This window comes from Dipodomys spectabilis, unplaced genomic scaffold (genome assembly GCF_019054845.1).
Source record: "Dipodomys spectabilis isolate Male_0828 unplaced genomic scaffold, ASM1905484v1 ptg000148l, whole genome shotgun sequence".
Lineage (NCBI taxonomy): Eukaryota > Metazoa > Chordata > Mammalia > Rodentia > Heteromyidae > Dipodomys > Dipodomys spectabilis.
Genome location: NW_024870825.1, coordinates 6,276,418 through 6,294,423, shown reverse-complemented (window position 1 = coordinate 6,294,423; position 18,006 = coordinate 6,276,418). Strand labels below are relative to the sequence as shown.

Below are 18,006 nucleotides of genomic sequence, written 5' to 3'. Positions count from 1 at the left end.
CAGTTTTCCCGAGTACAGGCTCTAGGAATTTACAACTTATTAGCTTCCCTATGCCTCATATTTCTCAACTACAACACCTGGATAATATTAGTAGTAATTTATAGGATATTTCTGAAATTTAAATTATAGATGTCCAAGTAGCCTGAAATTACAGGTTATTGACTATTTATGATACAACATAGGGTGTCAAAATTGAGACATAGTGGTGCATACTTCTAATCATAGTATTATGGAGCCTGAAGTGGAAATGATATGAGTTCAAACTAGCCTTAGCTACATGAAACACCTTGAGCTAATCAAACAAAATGAAAAAACTCAAAATGAAACAAAATATGATTTTAAATATGTGTGAGCATTATTAACACTAATATTGTTACCATATTAATCCCATCATTATTTTTTACTTGGTGTTCATGTCAGCATGCATTACTTATCTTGTTAAATTCAATTTACTCTTTGTATGTGAGGCAAGACTATCAGTATCTTGTGAATTGAACAAAAGATATCTTTTTTTTAATTTAATTTTATTTTATTTGAGAACATACTGTACAGAGGGGTTACAATTACATGGGCAGGATAATGCATACATTTCTTACCAAGCATTGCAGCCTCCTCCTTTGTTTACCCTTCACCTCCCTTCCCAGCCTCTCCCCTCCCCCCCACCGAATCCTCCCCCCCCCACACACCTACATTGTAAAGCTCGTTTTTGACATGACATTTTGTACTTCTCATTGTTGTAACAGGTCTACCTGAATCCTTAAATGACTTGTTTCAAACAAACAAACAAAAGATATCTTTAACTTTCAAATCTCATCAACTTAATTAAGAAATGATTGCACAGTTTGATCTATGAAAAAAATCCTACTCTACCTGGAAATTTCTGGTTTAAGAATAATTAATTGTGGATACAGAAGGAAAAAATGCAGATTTTCTTCTCACATAAGATTCTGTGTTCTTTAATAATGAGATTCCCATGCAGGTGCCAATAGCTTATGCCTGTAATCCTAGGTACTCAGGAGGCTGAAATCTGAGGATTACAGTTCAAAGCCAGCCAGGGCAGGAAAGTCTATGAGACTCTTACTTCCAAACGTCCACTAGAAACCTAGAAGTAGCACTGTTGCTCAAGCAGTAGAGCACTTGCCTTGAGCTGAAGAGCGTAGGGACGGAGACCAAACCCAGAATTCAAACCCCACAACTGACAATATATAAATATATAAATAAACAAATAAATACATAAATGAGATTCTCTGACTAACTGCAATTCATCCCCTTATTCCTCACTTTTATGCCTTTCCTGGGAACTAGTTTGTAGTCCTGCTCAACCTTGTTCTTGCCTTCCAAGTAGAGATTATGTCCTCCAGGTATAGAGAAAGTGCCATTGGAAATGCTTTCGATGAAAGACTGGGAAATTTTCTTCAGCACCTCTGGCAGTATTTTCCAGATGCATCTTCATTCTGCAGGATGAAATCTTCCTTCTTTCTCTCTATGGTGTTCTGTTAAGATGATAGGAAGACAGTACAATGAAGGCACTAGAAAGAAATTCCATGGTGATCTTCATGGAAGAATTATGGTGAAAGCCTCGGAGAACATGGGGACAGGGGAAGGAGCCATTACCACTTGTGAAAACAGTCTGAGTAATATTGGTAAGTCCCTGAACATTCTAAGAGCCAGGCTCATTCTCTGTAAAATGATGGGATTCAGTAACACCCCCCAAACAATTCTTTCAACAGCCCAGTGATGAACAACAATAAAGCCATAAAAGAAGCTATAGCAAGTGAATGTGTCTAAAAGGAGAGTAAGCTCAGGATATGTGTTGCAAGGATGGAAAGGAATGCATTAAAAAAGTTTGCAATATTTCTGAAGTTTCTCATATGTTCATGGTCTGGGAACCATTTGTTAATTGTTGCAGTGTTCACATAAGAGTGTGAAGTGCTTTTACCTGACAGAAAATTGATTGCAGAGTCAGAAGTTCTGACCTCATTTGGGTGCCCTGAGCAGAGCACTTGTTGGCTTATCCAACATCCACACACTATACTTATGATAAACAGGACTGTATTTCATATAGATATATCAACTGTATGTTATAAGTATATGATTGCATATTACATACAGAACGATAGGTTAAATGTATACAATGGTATGGAAAAATTTATAAATGCATATATATTATTTTTAATGCTGTTCCTGGAGTTTGAACCCAGGGCCTGAGCTATTCCTGAGGCTTCTGATCAAGGCTAGCATCATTTGAGTCACACCTCCACTTCTGGACTTTGGCAGTTTAATTGAAGATAAGAGTATCATGGGCTTTCCTACCCAGATTTCCTTTGAACCATGATCTCAGATCTCAGTCTTCTGAGTAGGAAGGATTAGTGTATGAGCCATTGGGGCCTGGGTTTTTTTACTTGCTAACCATATTGTAATTTATTATACAACAATAAAAGATCAATGTCTGGTACCCATCAGGCTGTATGAATCCTCACACTCATAAAATTCCAGGCTCCTAATGTACAGATAGGAAATGATTCCATAGTATAAAAATGATGAGCATAAGCATTGTCTCAAAAAGGGAAGACGTCAGGAAAGACCGACCAGGAGCAGACATTGTACCATTAGATCCTTTTGAAACTCCCACTTGTCATCCTTGAATGATAACTCCATGAAGACTGTGATGGCTTCTCTCTCACAGGCCGCATGCACATCCAACAGCTCCTGGAGGTCCTCAGTGGGGAGCTTCAATTGCTGAGCCATGTGCTGGCTGTAGTGGGTGGCTGCCTTCTGCACAGCTGCTGAGTTCTCACGCTGGGCCAGGGTAGTCACAGCGTTTTCCAAACATGGCACTGCTTCACTGTTGATAGCACTGACATAAGTCTCCACCAGAGTTCCCGGTCCTGGATGAGCCCAATAATTTAAGGATAAATGTCAAGCTACACTTCTATTTTATTCTAAAATTAGCATTCTGAAAAACATTAAGACTTTAAACAACTTTCACACTTCTTTTTGGTGATATCATGGCTCGAACACAGGGCCACACGCTTTCTAAGCAAGTGCTATATGAATAGAACCACACCACCAACACTTTTTGCTTTTTTCCAGTCCTGTAGCTTGAACTCGGGGTCTGGGCACTGTCCCTGAACTTCTTTTGCTCAAGGCTAGCACTCTGCCTCTTGAGCCACAGCGCTACTTCTGCCTTTTTCTGTTTATGTTGTACTGAGGAATCAAACCCAGGGCTTCATGCATGCTAGGCAAGCACTCTACCACTACACCACATTCCTAGCCCCACTTTTGCTTCTGATATTATTTTAAGGATAGCATCCTTTGTATATACCTGTGCTATCATGAAATATGAGCCTCCTTTTTATGCTTTCTGTATATCTGTGTTAACAGAAACAAGCCACCATGCCTACTTACTGATTGAGATAGCTTCTTACTAATTTTTTGCCCTAGATAACCTTAATTTATTATCTTACCAATCACTGACTTCCGAGTTTCTGATATGAAATTCCTTTATCCCATTTGACAAAGTCTACTTCTTCTGGCAGCACTGCTTTTTCTTATTCATTTTTTTCTTTCTGACTCTTAATTCACACATTATAATTTAAATCACAAATAACCACCAATATGATCAATATACTCTGTCTAGAGAATTCCATATAAAGTTAAAAAAAGAGCAGGTTACACAGGCAAAATGAATGAAGTTTACAAATGAAATAACTTGTCTAAATTTTGGGACCCTTCTAAATAGGAATGAAAATCTGCGTGTTAATTTAAGAAGAACATCATGACAGAACTTAACATTATATGTGCATGTTGTCCACATCCTGAAGCCACTTCCGTAGCTAAAATTTAACTGAATTTTCCACTCCTAATGATCCTTTAGGTACTTGGCATCTTATATGCTTCATAACTAGTTTATAATCACAAAATATTTTTCTATCCATACAGAATACTTTCCAAAGTGACTTAATCAAAAACACAGGAATTATTCTTTAGCATTAGTCTGCTCTTGTATGATCTGTGGAATAGTTTCTTAAGATATATTCTATCTCAATAAAGATCAATGTAGACAGACAATAACTAGGAAAGATGAAAATATATGAAGAATGAACTGCTATTTTTCTATAGCCTTAACAAATGCAAAAATGTAATCAAAGCATTACTTAAGGGAATTAAGAAGAGAGGTAAATCCAGGAGCAAAGAAGACTCACGTTTCCCAGTGACAATAATTCCCTCTCTCAAGTTCTTGGGTTTTGCATTGGCAAAGATGTAGGAGCAAAAGTTTTTGGATTGCACTTGGTAATCGCAATCCAGCTGGTCTTCTGGCAAGTCTTCAATATGAATTAAGAGTTCCTTTTCTTTTGTAGGTCGATCAAAGACAAAACATTTGCGTTTTGGAAAGAAATGCCTAATGCACTCCCTAGCCAAGTTGGCATTTCGAATTTTCTGATTCTTACCTATAAAAAATAAAAGGAATACAGTGAAAGCAGGCGTTATACCATGGGGGAGGGACATACAAAGCAACAAAGAAATCATCTTATAAATATGGTAGAAACAATCACAAGAAAGAAAAAAAATTGAATCCTTATCTTGGGGTTCATTTCACCCAACATCAACTTGTCTAACAGTTACTGCTTGCCTCAGACATATACTAGTTATTAGGGTGGAATGTGGGTGTGGGTGGGGAGAGGGGAAGTGATGGAAAGGGGAAAAAAAGGAGGAGGCAACAATGCTTGATAAGAAATGTACTCATTACCTTGCTCATGTTATTGTAATCCCTCTGTATGGTATTTTCACAACAAAAATAGAATAAAATAAAAGGAAAAAAAGAGATAATGGATATAACAAACTCTCAGTGAAAAATGCAATCATATATGAATAATACAGAGTAGTGAGACATAATTGTAACAGTTACAAATGAAAGTTGATCTCTAAGAAAAATTAAGATACTTGTCTATAGACAACACACAAATTCAACAACACATTTTGAGCATTTACAATAAAAAAATAAAAGGAAAAAATTGATCATTGGAAGGGCAGCCATCAGACAAGGGGCTGAGTATTTTCATTCCAGAGATTTTACATCACTGTCTCACAATCTTTAAACTGATACTTCATTGTAAAACAACCTTGTGCACAGAGGCAAAAGGCAACAAGTAATTGAAGATTAGGCATTAATCTGTCCACAAAAGGACAAAATTGATTAGTATCCCTAGTTCTGGCAAAACTCTCCTGAGTTAAGAATTTAACTCAGCGAAGCAAAATGGTTTTCTGATTCTAGTGTATCTTTGTCAGAAATGAAATCTAAGACATAAAATAAAATTATATCTGCAAAGGGCAAGATACTACTGGAAAATATGCTAGAAAGAAGATACATAATATTCAAGTCAGAACAGAAAAGCTGTTAGAAATATACATACGTGTATGTATACACACACAAGAATAATTACATACCACAAATCCTTAAAGACTACTCTCACTGAAAATTTTGAAGAGTAAAATTAACTTAGATGTATTATGGATATCTCTTCATTCTCTGAATTACTCTATGAGGTTTTACAGAGTCAATGTGAACAACTAGAGCATTGATCAATAAGCATTTTGTTTTTTCCCATCCCCTCCCCAACTTAGAGAAGTGTACATACATACAAGATGCAGAGCATGGACATCAAATACAGTGAGAACAGCAGTTATACTGTGGGGCAGGAACATGCAAAAAAACAAAAAATCACATGGTACATTATAAATATGTTAGAAACAATAGCAAGAAAATAAAAAACACTTTGTACAAAACACTATGTTGAAAAACAAACTTTACAATTTAGACGAAGTGGGGGAGTGGGGAGGTAGAGGAGTGTAGTTGTGGTAGTGGGAGGGAAGGGATGGTAGGGGAAAAACAAAGGAGGATAAGAAATGTACTCGTTATTTTGCTCATGTAATGTAACTCCTCTGTGCGGTATTTTCACAATAAAAAAATAAAAAATAAATTAAAAAAAACTTAATAGGAAATAGCACTGTGGTTTAAGTGGTAGAGCACTCCGCTTGAGCTGAAGAGCTCATGGACAGTGTCCAGGCCCAGAGTTCAAGCCCCATGACCAAGAAAAAACAAACAAACAAAAAACCAAAACGTAATAAATGGACCTTTCAACATTATAGGGTGGATAATAATAGGGATGATTTTTCATGGTGTTAATGGACCTTAAATAATTTGATCCAATATTTGTGCCCATTTTAGTGATTTTATATTCCACTTGAAGACTTTCGAATGATAACACTAGAACAAGCATAGAAGTTCTGTGGGTTTACTAATTGTTCAGATGAAAAAACAAAACATCTTCTAAAATATATTTTGTGAATATTGTATTTGTATATGGTTCTGTTGATGAACTATTTCAGTAGAACATGTTATTTTAAATGTTCAGGTACAACATATTAGAAAGAATTGTTGGATTTTATTTTGAAACTTCAGGTTTTATGACATATCATCTATGAGAACTGATAGAATTATATAGAACATTGGCTTACATGTAGTGTTTCGTATAATGGTCTATTGAAGTATATTTAACTTTTTTAGATATGAGAATTGTTGTCATAAATGATACTAGAGGACTTTAAAGTGGAAATAGACACTACATTTAAAAAATGTACTTTTAATAGAATAAAAAATAATTTTTTACATGGAGTCATATGTTTTTTTAAAAAAGGCAACTGATTAGTTGCCTTTCAATAATTAGTGTATAATATTGTAGCACAATCCAATCTCAAATAAGCACACACATCCAATTCGGATTAAAAGGGCTTAGTACATGCCATAACCCTACTGAATCCTTCCCCTTTCCGGGCCTCCCTCTGGTACCTGGAATAAGCTTTAAGGCATTCTCTAGATATTCATCCTCTGTGATGGGCTGGTCATCTAACTACAGCTCCAGAATGAAATCCCGAACAACCCAAACAAAGTCTGGAAAGAAACTCACAAATTCGTCAGAGTCATCCTTTTCATCAGACTTCTTAGCGGACTTTGCCTTGATTAGCTCTGTTAGTTCAGTTACATAGCTGGGATCTTAGCTAAGGAATGAAAAGCACCATACATCATAAACAAGTTTCAAATCTCACCTACAAACCGATTGATAACATTCCATTTTCTCAACCAGGAAAACTGAGTCACTGAAAGAAACAGGGTGAGTTGCCCTTTTCCTAAACTCAATACAAGATGACTATTCTTTTCCAGGAAGGATACTGCAGCTGACCTAGGGCCTGCTGCTTGATGGTTCCCATGCTGTTGTAGACAAAGGTGCTACTAAGTACAATGGACAAGGCAAAGATCCATGAGTCATTCTTAGGATCGCACTAGAAAGCAAGGAAAAGAGAAGTCTACTTGTTTCATTCTTTCATTTATTGTTCATTTTGGACTTCAGTTCTAATAGAGAATACAAAGATCAAAGTTTATGAAAATATCCTAAGTTTATACTGGCTTTCCTCAGGCCTTGGTTTCTTAGAGTGAATGATATTGTCAATGTGCATAAAATATTCTCTACAGCAACTATATGCAGTAGGATGCCACAATATTAAAAAATCATATATAGTATACAAATAAATGCAACATATATACATCTATATGCATATATGCATCCAAGATGATCATCTCTGCTAATAATACACTAAAATTTTATTGTGTGAGAGAAAATTGACCATTTTAGTAAATAGGAAATAATGCTTTGCAACTTCACACATGTGAATGTCTCACTGGATTAATAGCTGTTGTTTCAGTGTGCTTCATTTATTTAAAAAGCTGATAGAATGTGTAAGAAGAGATTAAAAGACCACACACATTGTAAAACCAATAGTAGACAAATGAGAAATATTATAAAGTATAAGTCATACATATGTATCACATAGTCATATCATTTGGCTGAAGCAGTGATCATGTGTAAAGGGCTGAAAGATAAAGCCAGAAACAAGATTAAGGATGAGATGCACCATGAAGTATAGAAAAATGCAATTGTGTACTACTCAACTCCCACCAAATTACAGAGGAAGTGAGTAATTCTAGACAAAAGCAATTTATACTATGGTAATAGATTTAAAGTCCTCTTGGCCTCATAAGATAGTGCTGAGATGTCCATATCCCTAGGAAATAGTCTCTGACCCATATACTAAATTGTATTGCCAGTTCTGAACATCTATAACACCTGTACTGGTTATACAAAATGTGTATTGGCTCCTGAACTAGGTCCTTACCTTTTACTGATGGATCTATAGAATATAGGATAGGAACTTAGAATTGATATCATTAGGGAATGACAACAAACTGAAAGAACTCTCAATATCCAAAGATGGAACAAAGCAAAAACAAGGTATAGTAACCATAGTCCAGCTCAGTGGTAAGCATATAACTAGAATGTATGCAAGGCTCTTCTTCGGTCATTCCCCAATACCTTCCATGAAAGCATAAATCAAAGCATAAATAGACATTCTTTTATGCAGATATGAATAATTGAGTAAATAAGCAGCTGACAGAGTAGAGGAAAATTCTTCCTTACTGAAGATCTCCCATAGCACATGTACAAGCTCCCTGTGTCTGAGGTAGAATTTAATGTCACTACCATCTCACATTAAGATGTCTAGACTAGATTAAGGTTGTAGCACCTTGGTAGAACACTGTCTAGGATGTACAAAAGCTTGATTTTGATGCCCAAAACTAATAAAGAACAAAGAATGGGTAGATCTAGTGACCCACTTCCAAAAAATCAAAGTCAGAAAAAGGAGGAAAGTTTTTTTAAAATGATAATAATTCATCAAAATATTAGGGTTTATCAGAGTAATGCAAAGAGACAATTTAGCCTTAATTCATAACTGGATTTGTATTTATAGGAATTCAATTTAGCAGTGTAAATTTAATTAAGGTGACATATGGTAAGTTAAGAAATACAACCAAAGGAGAATTCTCCATTATTTTGATTTACCTTCTCCACATCACCCAGACCCTCAGTGTCCAGAAGCACCAAAGTGAAATTTGTTTTTGTTGGGTGAGTCACACACCACATCCAGATACCTTTTGTTTGAGACCTCACTGTACTGCCCAGATGGAAACCCGCAACCAAAGAGAAAAATATTAATATAGGTATGTTTTAAGTTCTGAGATATCATACTGTGAGAGTCTGTTCTTCAAAATAATGAGCTAGAAGAGAAGATATAAAAGATAATGAAGGGAAACTTCATAGGCAAAGGATTAATAGAACTAGAACTAGCGACAGATATTCTGGAAACCAAGAAGGAGCAAATAAAATGACGTTATTTAAGGAAATCACCCACACTGATCAAGGTGCACTGCAATCATGAACTGTTCTGTTGAATGATAATACCTTTGTGCAATGACTTGCAGATAATAAAATCAAAAAACAAATAAAAAATAACAAAAATCACCCTGCATTTTAAAAAACAAGAAATACACATGACAGTATTTGAAACAATTTTCTACATTATTTATATAGTATATAGGCCTTATAAAATTAGTAAAAATTATGAAGCACAATTTTTTTAGAAAATGCAATGCTTTCTGTTTCTTTATATCTCACAATCTTCCTTTATTTCACTTTTATAAACAAAGGATACTGAGTGACATAGTCATTGATTCTACAGTCTTAACGAAATTATGTCAGTGGGAGGAAGGAAATAATCAAAGGAACTAAGTAGGTAAGATTGGATTGCACCAGAATACTATTCTTGTAGGTCATTAAACGGAATAAGGAAAATTCTTGTTTTTTATAGGAGTAGGGTGATTTCTTATGAGTATGGATTTAAAATGATAAGCTTTCAGGTCAATCTTAATAAAGATTGAATGTTTTTTCTCTTAGCAGGAGTCAGATTCTTCTTGATAGTATAACAAGCATGATTACCTTGCATTATCAATGATCACAGCATATGGCTCCTGTCCTAAGAAAGCACTCACTTTGGTTGTGTCCTGCCAGGCGGTTCATCAGGTAGGATTTTCCTGTATGATACATTCCTACAATGGCCACCACCACCACAGGCTGTGTAATCGCTTCAAGAACCTTGACTGCTTCGGGATTCACCATCAGCTGCTCTTTCTCATTTTCCGCTAGACAAATGGGGGCCATCACAGTGGATCCTGATGCCATGTTAACCTGTACCCTCCCCCCAAAAAAAGAAGTCAAAAAAAGAATAAAAGACTAATATAATTCAGATCTAGTGGCAACCCCAGGAGCAAGTACAATCTCACTTGTAGAATGTGTGTTAAGCTCTTTTTACAAAATTAATTTATTTTTAATACATTTTTATTATCTTTCAATTGCTATACAGAGGGGTTTCAATTCAACATGTCAGTTTGTGAGGACAATGCATCTTGATCAACATCACCCTTCCTTCATTCTTCTCCATGTCTCCCAACCCCACCCGTCCCCTCAATTTTGAACATAGCAACTCCTGGTCAAAATAGCTCATTGTCATAGGTACCATCCTATCAGTAAGGGAAAGGCTAGGCTACCTCTTTTTCAAGGACATTTCTTAGATGATTCATCATTGCATAATAACTCTGCTCACACTCTGTTTGATAAAATTGGATCTCCAGTCACAAAGAAGGCTAAAAACATTTAGTCTTTCTAGTAGCCCGTTAATTATCTAGATGAATGCAAGTGTTTTATTACAGTGGAAAAAAGAACAGAAATTGGAAGATGAAAGGTGTTGGGTAGGGGGGTGGGGGGGAGGAGGATGGGAAGGGATGGGAAGGGGAAACAAAGGAGGAGGCTACAATGCTTAATAATAAATGTACTCATTATTATCTTGCCAATGTAATCATAAACCCTCTGTACAGTATTTTCAGAACAAAAAAAAAACCAAAAGGAAAAACAAACTTCACAACTTTTGCCAGGGGGGTTGCGGGGGGAGGGGGAAGTGGGGTGGGTGATGGGAAGGGATGGGGAGGGGAAACAAAGGAGGAGGCAACAATGCTTGATAAGAAATGTACTCATTATCTTGCCCATGTAATTGTATCCCCTCTGTACAGTATTTTCACAATAAAAAAGAATATAACATGAGTCAAAATAATTCTAATAAAATGATGACCATTCTAATAAGATGATGCAAATTTGAGTACCAGTATTTCAGACAGTAAAGGGTTTTATGCAGTGTATCACACTCATTACTCCCCTCTTCATTTGAAATTCTACAGTTGATTGTGAAGGAATTAAATAATACATAGTATTTGTGGGATATGTCAAATCATGCCTATTATATAAACTTCAGAACATACCAGGGCGAGAAGAGTGAAATTGTAAATGAGTAAGGTACTGGCTTTGGGTAGAATCAGTTCCATCTCTCCCAGCCAAGAGTCAGTTTGAATATGAAGAGACACGGATCCATGGGAATAAGGAAAGAGGCTTCCTGTGAGGAGGAAGAGTAGGCAGGAGAGAAGCAGTGGAAAAATGCTGCAAGCAGGATCCATGGAGGATGAATGGGGAAACAAAAATCCAGAGCCAACGGAGATGTCACAGCAAAGATTCAGAACAGTCTTCCAGGGGTCAAACCCCAGGGTTCCCATCATTTACTCACTACCAGACCTGGAAAGAGAACCTGCCTCTGTACACCTTCATTATCTTGTCAACAGTATAAATAAAACTAGTCCTGCCTGATTCACTATGGTACAGGTTAAGGAAATCAATATTTTAAAAAAATTGCAGTAGGATTGTCCTGTTACCTCCAGAGAACAAATGAGACAGTGAGTTAATAAGTGTCACTGTGCCCTGAAAATTATAAACTACCAAGGAAACTAGGCTAAAGAAGAACATTTCTGTCAGAAAAAAAAAAACAAAATCAAAAACCTGCCTTCCAACTGGCTTCTTCATAGAGTTACTCTGTAAAACTTCCTTTCTTCTGTAGCTGTTAGAGAACACAAAAAAATTGGGTCAACCATGACCTTTCAACTACTGTGCTAGACACAAGAGAAACTCAAGATTGCTTTCCTTCAGATTTGACTTTTAAGAAAGCAATGGGAAGCTGGGCGCTGGTGGCTGGCTAATGCCTATAATTCTAGCTACTCAGGAGGCTGACATCTGATGATCGTGGTTCAAAGCCAGCTAGGGCAGGAAATTCTGTGAGACTCTTACCTCCAATTAACCCCCAGAAAACTGGAAGTGGTTTTGTGGCTCAAAATGGTAGAGCATTAGTCTTGAGTGAAAGAGCTCAAAGATAGGCCCTGAGTTCAATCCCCACAACAAACAAACAAACAAAAAGCACTACGAAAAGGATGATAAAATTGTAAATACTCGTTTCTTTCCTGGTCTTTGCTTTTTTTCTCTTTCTTTATTCTTTCTCTTTCTTCCTTCCTTCTTTCCTTCCATTTTCTTTTTATCGTCAGCCATGGGACTTGAACTCTGGGACTGAGCACTGTCCCTCAGCACTTCAGCTCAAGGCTAGTGCTCTACCACTTGAGCTACAGCACCACTTCTGGTTTTCTGGGGGTTTTTTGGAAATAAGTTTTAGGGACTTTCCTGCCTAGGCTGGCTTTGAACCATGATCCTCAGATCTCATCCTCCTCCTCTCCTTCTTTTCTCTCATTTCTTTCTTTCTTCTCTCCTTCCCTTCCTATCCTTTTTTTCTATTTCCTTTTTCTATCTTCTCTCCTCTTATTTTTCTTCCCATGTTCCTCCTCCTCCTCTATCTTTTCCCAATAATTCCCCTGACTTCCTCTCTCTCCCTCGTCCCTTTTCATCATTCTCTCTCTGCCACTTCCCTTTTCTCCCTATGTCTGCCTGTCCTTCCCTTCTCACCTCCCCTACTCTTTCTCCCCCTCTCTTCTCTCTTTCTCTCCTTCTTTCTCCTTCTCCCCCATGTCCGATTGGAGTGCAGGACTAAGATGGTGAGCATAGATGCTTTCAAATCCAAATTAAACAAGAGAAGAAGGTCATATACTGGATTAGTGGTTTCCAAAAGCTATTGCCTGAATTAGACCAAGATACAATTAAAACTATCCCAAAGCGATTTTCTCTAAATAACACAAGCACACTGGGGTCCTTCTTAGAAGGCTTACACATTTTTAAAAAATTATCTTTAAGAAGTTACACAGGGGTGGGAAGGTGGCTCAGTGGTACAGTGCTTGCCTTGCATGCATGAGGTCCGGAGTTACATTCCTCAGCACCACATAAGCAAAAAGGAAAAAGCCAGAAGTGACGCTGTGCCTCAAGTGGTAGAGTGCTAGCCTTGAGCTGCAGAGCTGAGGGAACAGGCCCAGGCCCAGAGTTCAGGCCTCACGAACGGACCCGCCCCCCAAAAAAAGAAGTTTCACAAAGGAGTTTCAATTTCACATGTCAATTTGTGAGTACAATCATCTTGATCGAAGACACCCCTTTCATGCTTCTCCTCAACCTGCCCATCTCTTTAGTTTACATGGTTTCATTTCCACATAAAAATATCGAATATTATGACTGCATTGCCCACCCTCCTCTCTCCGCCCACCCCGCCCCCAACATCTTGACCTCATGTTCAGATGTTCAGCTTCAACACAGTAAATTGTTTATGGGAATTAAACAGTTCAGAATACATCCCAGGCTGAGACCTTACTATTCTTTGTAACATTTGACCTTTCTTTGTAACATTCAAGAAATCTTGAAATAAAGAAATGAGAAAAGAAAGTAGTCCAAGCGGCTCAGCTGCAGGGAATCCATGAACTAGTGCACATGGACGGCATGAAGATGGGCAAGCCATGCACTGAGGTTTCAAATGGACTAGTGAAGACTACTTTTGCTCTCAGCTTTTCCAATCCCAGGAGACTACCCTCGGGGAAACATCTGAGAACTGAAGGTAATGGTGAAGTTGGGGCAAGAGAGAGCTGGAAGGAGCGACCCTCCAGCAGTGACTCTGCTGGGGTTTGGGGCTATGGTTTGGTCCCTCAGTGCCAGGAGGGAATTAAGATGCATCGAGGCAGAGGAGGGTAGGTGTCCCATGCAGGGCTCTCTGCTGCAGCCCCTGCTGGACACCTGAGGAAAAGCAGCTCTTCCTGTGTATGCTTTGGTAAGGTTCACCACCCCATGGCTGCCTGGGGACTGAAGGAGCCTTAGGAGCTGAGCTGCCAGAAGCTGTCTGGAGGGTTACACACCATGGAGCTTCCCATGTCTTCCCACTCCACTGCTGCCTTAACCTCTGACCTCTCCCCAACCCCCTTCCCTACCCCATCCCCAGCTAGCAAAATTGCTATGGACCTAGCTCCCTGTTGCTGATCCTCAAGGAAATAGCACACCAAAGACCATGTTTCTACACAGAACTCACCTCTATGTAGGCTCTGTAGTCAGGAGTCAAGTTCTCAATTGCCTTGGCTCTGAGTTCTTCTGTCTGGCTTGTCAGGAAAGCACTGCTCTTAGAAGCTGAGCATCAAATCACACAAGGCAGCCTGCCAAGTAAGTGTTGGACAAGAAGAACAGTGAAAATGAAACTGCATTCATGTGTTGCTGAGGTAATCAGAGAGCTTTAGCACAGTTCCTAGTTAGCCAGAGGATCAACTTTGTGAGCAAAGGGAGGAAAGTTCCAGTGTTCTGCAATAGCTTCTCAAACTGAAAACCAAACAAACAATGAAAACAAAACAGAATAGTCAAAGATCACTGGTATTTATTCAGAAATAGCAGGGTATCATAATAGAAATATGCCTGCTATGTAAAGCACAGGAGTAGTAAAAGAACTCCAGGGACAATGAGATTTGATTTTAAGCCAACAAACAAAAAGCTTTCTTTTACCCACATAAAATGGCATAAAAGTTGCTGTATAATTTGAGTAACATGTAATGTTTGTTTCTGGTTTAAACTCCAATTGAAATTGAAAGGCTATTATAGTATACACTACAAAGTGGCATTCATTACTAAGATCATCTACCAAGCTGAATAATGCTCTTTGAGGGGTCCACTAATTCCTACCAGATGGGAACCTGGTCATGTGCATGAAAACATGTAGAGAATAGCCCTAGAAAGAATATTTATTGAAATTCTCTATGCTAAAAATATTCAAGTGTTAACAGCAAATATAAAGGGGCATTTTGGAAATTCCTTCAGCACTAAAAATTAGCAACAACATCTTACTCTAAGCAACATGAACAGCATCAGGATCACAATGTAGAGTAGTATGAACTGGACATACTAGGATACATACTGTACATGGTTTGTATATGGCAATCTAATATCTAATATTAGAAGTCAGAACAGTTGGACATCTAGGCCTCAGGCCAACATCGATAGAACTATAAGCCTAAAAACAAGACTCTTACTCATGTTCTCACAACAGATGCTCAGATCCTGAAATTACTTGTCATTGTGTCCAACAGGGGTTTGAATTCAGCTTCACCCTAAATAGAAAAACTAGAAAAGATTCATCCATTTTGCATCTCTTCTCTAGCGCTCTACCCTTCTCAGCCTGCCAGCTGATGTTTTGATAAATGAAAATGATTAGATTTATCCCATGAGTTTTAATAAAAAGTGTATTTCAGGCTTATTTCTCAACACAGATTGAGTCTCCACTTGCCTCCAATAAAAGCAACTGAAAGTAAAAGCAGAACAGAGTTTCCTGGAAATAGGAGTAATATCCAGAAGTCAGCTGCATTCCTTCTCATGAAGAATAGCCACTGTTTACATCAAGAAGCAACACATTATTCCAAGGACAGTTGAAATCTTTTGTGAATTTTACTGACACAAGAATGGGATTTCTACCTACCCAAGAAGCTGTCCCAAGTCAATTTATTTATTGTCTAAAGGTAAATATGGAGATATTCACTGAGAATGAATTAATTTTTAGTGTGCTTTCATTGATGAAAAGTGTTTATATATCCACAATGATTAAATCATAGAGATATATATTATAAAATTTTTCAGTATTGCCAGCTCTTTGAAGGAATTAGTGCTTGTTTTTATTTCACTGGTTTTGCATATTATAACTATTTTCTATGAAGTGGTTTATAGTCATAGAAATAAACCTTCCTTCATTTTCAAAAGGCAATGATTAGCCGGGTGGTGATGTCTCATGATGAATACTTCCTAAGTACTCAAGAGCCTGAAATCTAAGGATCATGGTTCAAAGCTGGCCCATGCAAAAAGTTCCTATGAGACTCTTATCTCCAATTAACCACTCAAAAATTGGAAGTGGCCCTGTGGTTCAATTGGTAGAGTGCTAGCCTTCAGTACAAACAGGCTCAGGGACAGGGCCCAGCCCTAAGTTGAAATCCCACAAATGACCAAAAACTGAGTAATGATTGATTTCAAGAAGCAATTTCTTGGTAACTTCTATGAATTGAAAAATACTTTGTATGAATGTGTGTGTATATATTTTCAGTGTCAGAACTGGGAATCTTCTCTTTCCAGGAAGGCATGAATATAACAAAAGCCATGCCTCCAGCCTGATTTCTTTCTTCTTCTTTTTGACTATTTTGATTATCTTTGCACAGTTGTATAAAGGTGCTGCCCTTCACTGAAGCGGTTGATGAATACAGGGAATCTTCATCAATGTCACCCCTTTCAAAACTCTCACCCATGCCTTTCACCTCACCCCTTCCCTCACTCATCTTCAGTTTAGGTCATGTGCTGAATTTGTTGCCATGTAATACAAATGTATGTGTACAATGTATCTTGATCTGGATCATCACTTCAATATCTTCATCCTCCTTCAACCCACACCTTCTCTTACATTTCTCAATTCTATGGAGGCTCTGGCCCCCAGAGCCAGCCTGAATAGCAATCCTACTCTTGGGTCCACTTTCAGGACCCCCAAAGACCACCAGAGACCTTAATCCTTGCAAAAGCAGAAGAGTCCTTTATTGCAAGCTGGAGCTGGACCTCCCTGCACACAGTCCCAGCTGGTTAAGCAGGAAGGCCCTGAACTCTGTTTTCTCATAGCTTTTATAATACAAAGTGAGCAAGCAAGGGGTCTTTGTTCTGCTTATCTTAGGTTCTTTGCAACTATTCCTGTTTCCCTTGGGACTGGCTGACTCACACTGTGGTTCTCAGCAAGCTCCAGGCTTTTCAAAGACTCAAGGACTACCTTAAGACTAGAGTCACTCTGTCTGGGAGTCACTCTGTCTGGCTCTTCACCGCCTAACTGAACACCTACCAGGGACACAGGGACACATCATATGTCACCCTTCCCAGTTTATTGTTGGAGATGGAGTTTAATCATGAACTCTTTTCTCAGGTTTAAGGAGCTAGAATCTTCCTATCAAAGTAGTTGCTTGATATAAACACTGCCTCCATCTTACAAGAAAATACAGTCCAAGATTTGAACCTCTTGTCAGAGGATTTTTTTCTTTTGAATATAATTTTATTGTTATTATTAAGGCTGTACAGAGCAGTTACCACTTAATAGGTCAGGTAATGAGTACATTTCTTTCTTTCTTGTATACATTGGACAATGTATTCTTCCTCTTAGAAAATGAGAGCTACCAAGTTAGGCACAGGTCATTCATGTCTGTAATACAAGCTACTCAGAAAGCTGAAATCTGAGGATCACAGTTTAAAGCCAGCCAAGGCAGGAGAGTCTATGAGACTTATCTCCAATTAACTATAAAAATTGGGAAGCAAAGGTCTGGTTTCAGTGGTGGAATGCCATTCTTGAGTGAAGAAGCTAAGCGATAGTAACCAGTCCCTATGTCCAAGCACACACACACACACACACACACACACACACACGCACACACACACACACACATATTTTAAGCTAGGGAGGTTAGCAGTGGTAGAGGCTTGCCTGGCATATGCAAAGATCAGAGTTTGAACTCAGCACAGGGTGAAATAATTACTGTACTTTCTACTAGTTTTCATAGTCAAATCATAAGACAGTAAATAAAATGTCAGAAAGTGAAAACCCCAGTCCCACTGGGATGCTTTCTTCAACGGGAGGGCACCCCAAGAACCAAGACTCCAAACCAGCAGATGCAACAAGCAAGAGGATTTTATTAGGCGTTTGCAGCAAACGGGCTCCCTGTCCAAGGCAGACTGGAAGCCGCGAGCTTTGGTTACAGGCACTTTT

At 38.1% G+C, this 18,006-nt stretch overlaps 1 pseudogene; it reads right to left on the bottom strand.

The window, feature by feature from the left end:
• Nucleotides 1–1,346: 1,346 nt before the first annotated feature.
• Nucleotides 1,347–14,335, bottom strand: LOC122118361 (annotated as a pseudogene).
• Between the last annotated feature and the right edge of the window lie 3,671 nt (nucleotides 14,336–18,006).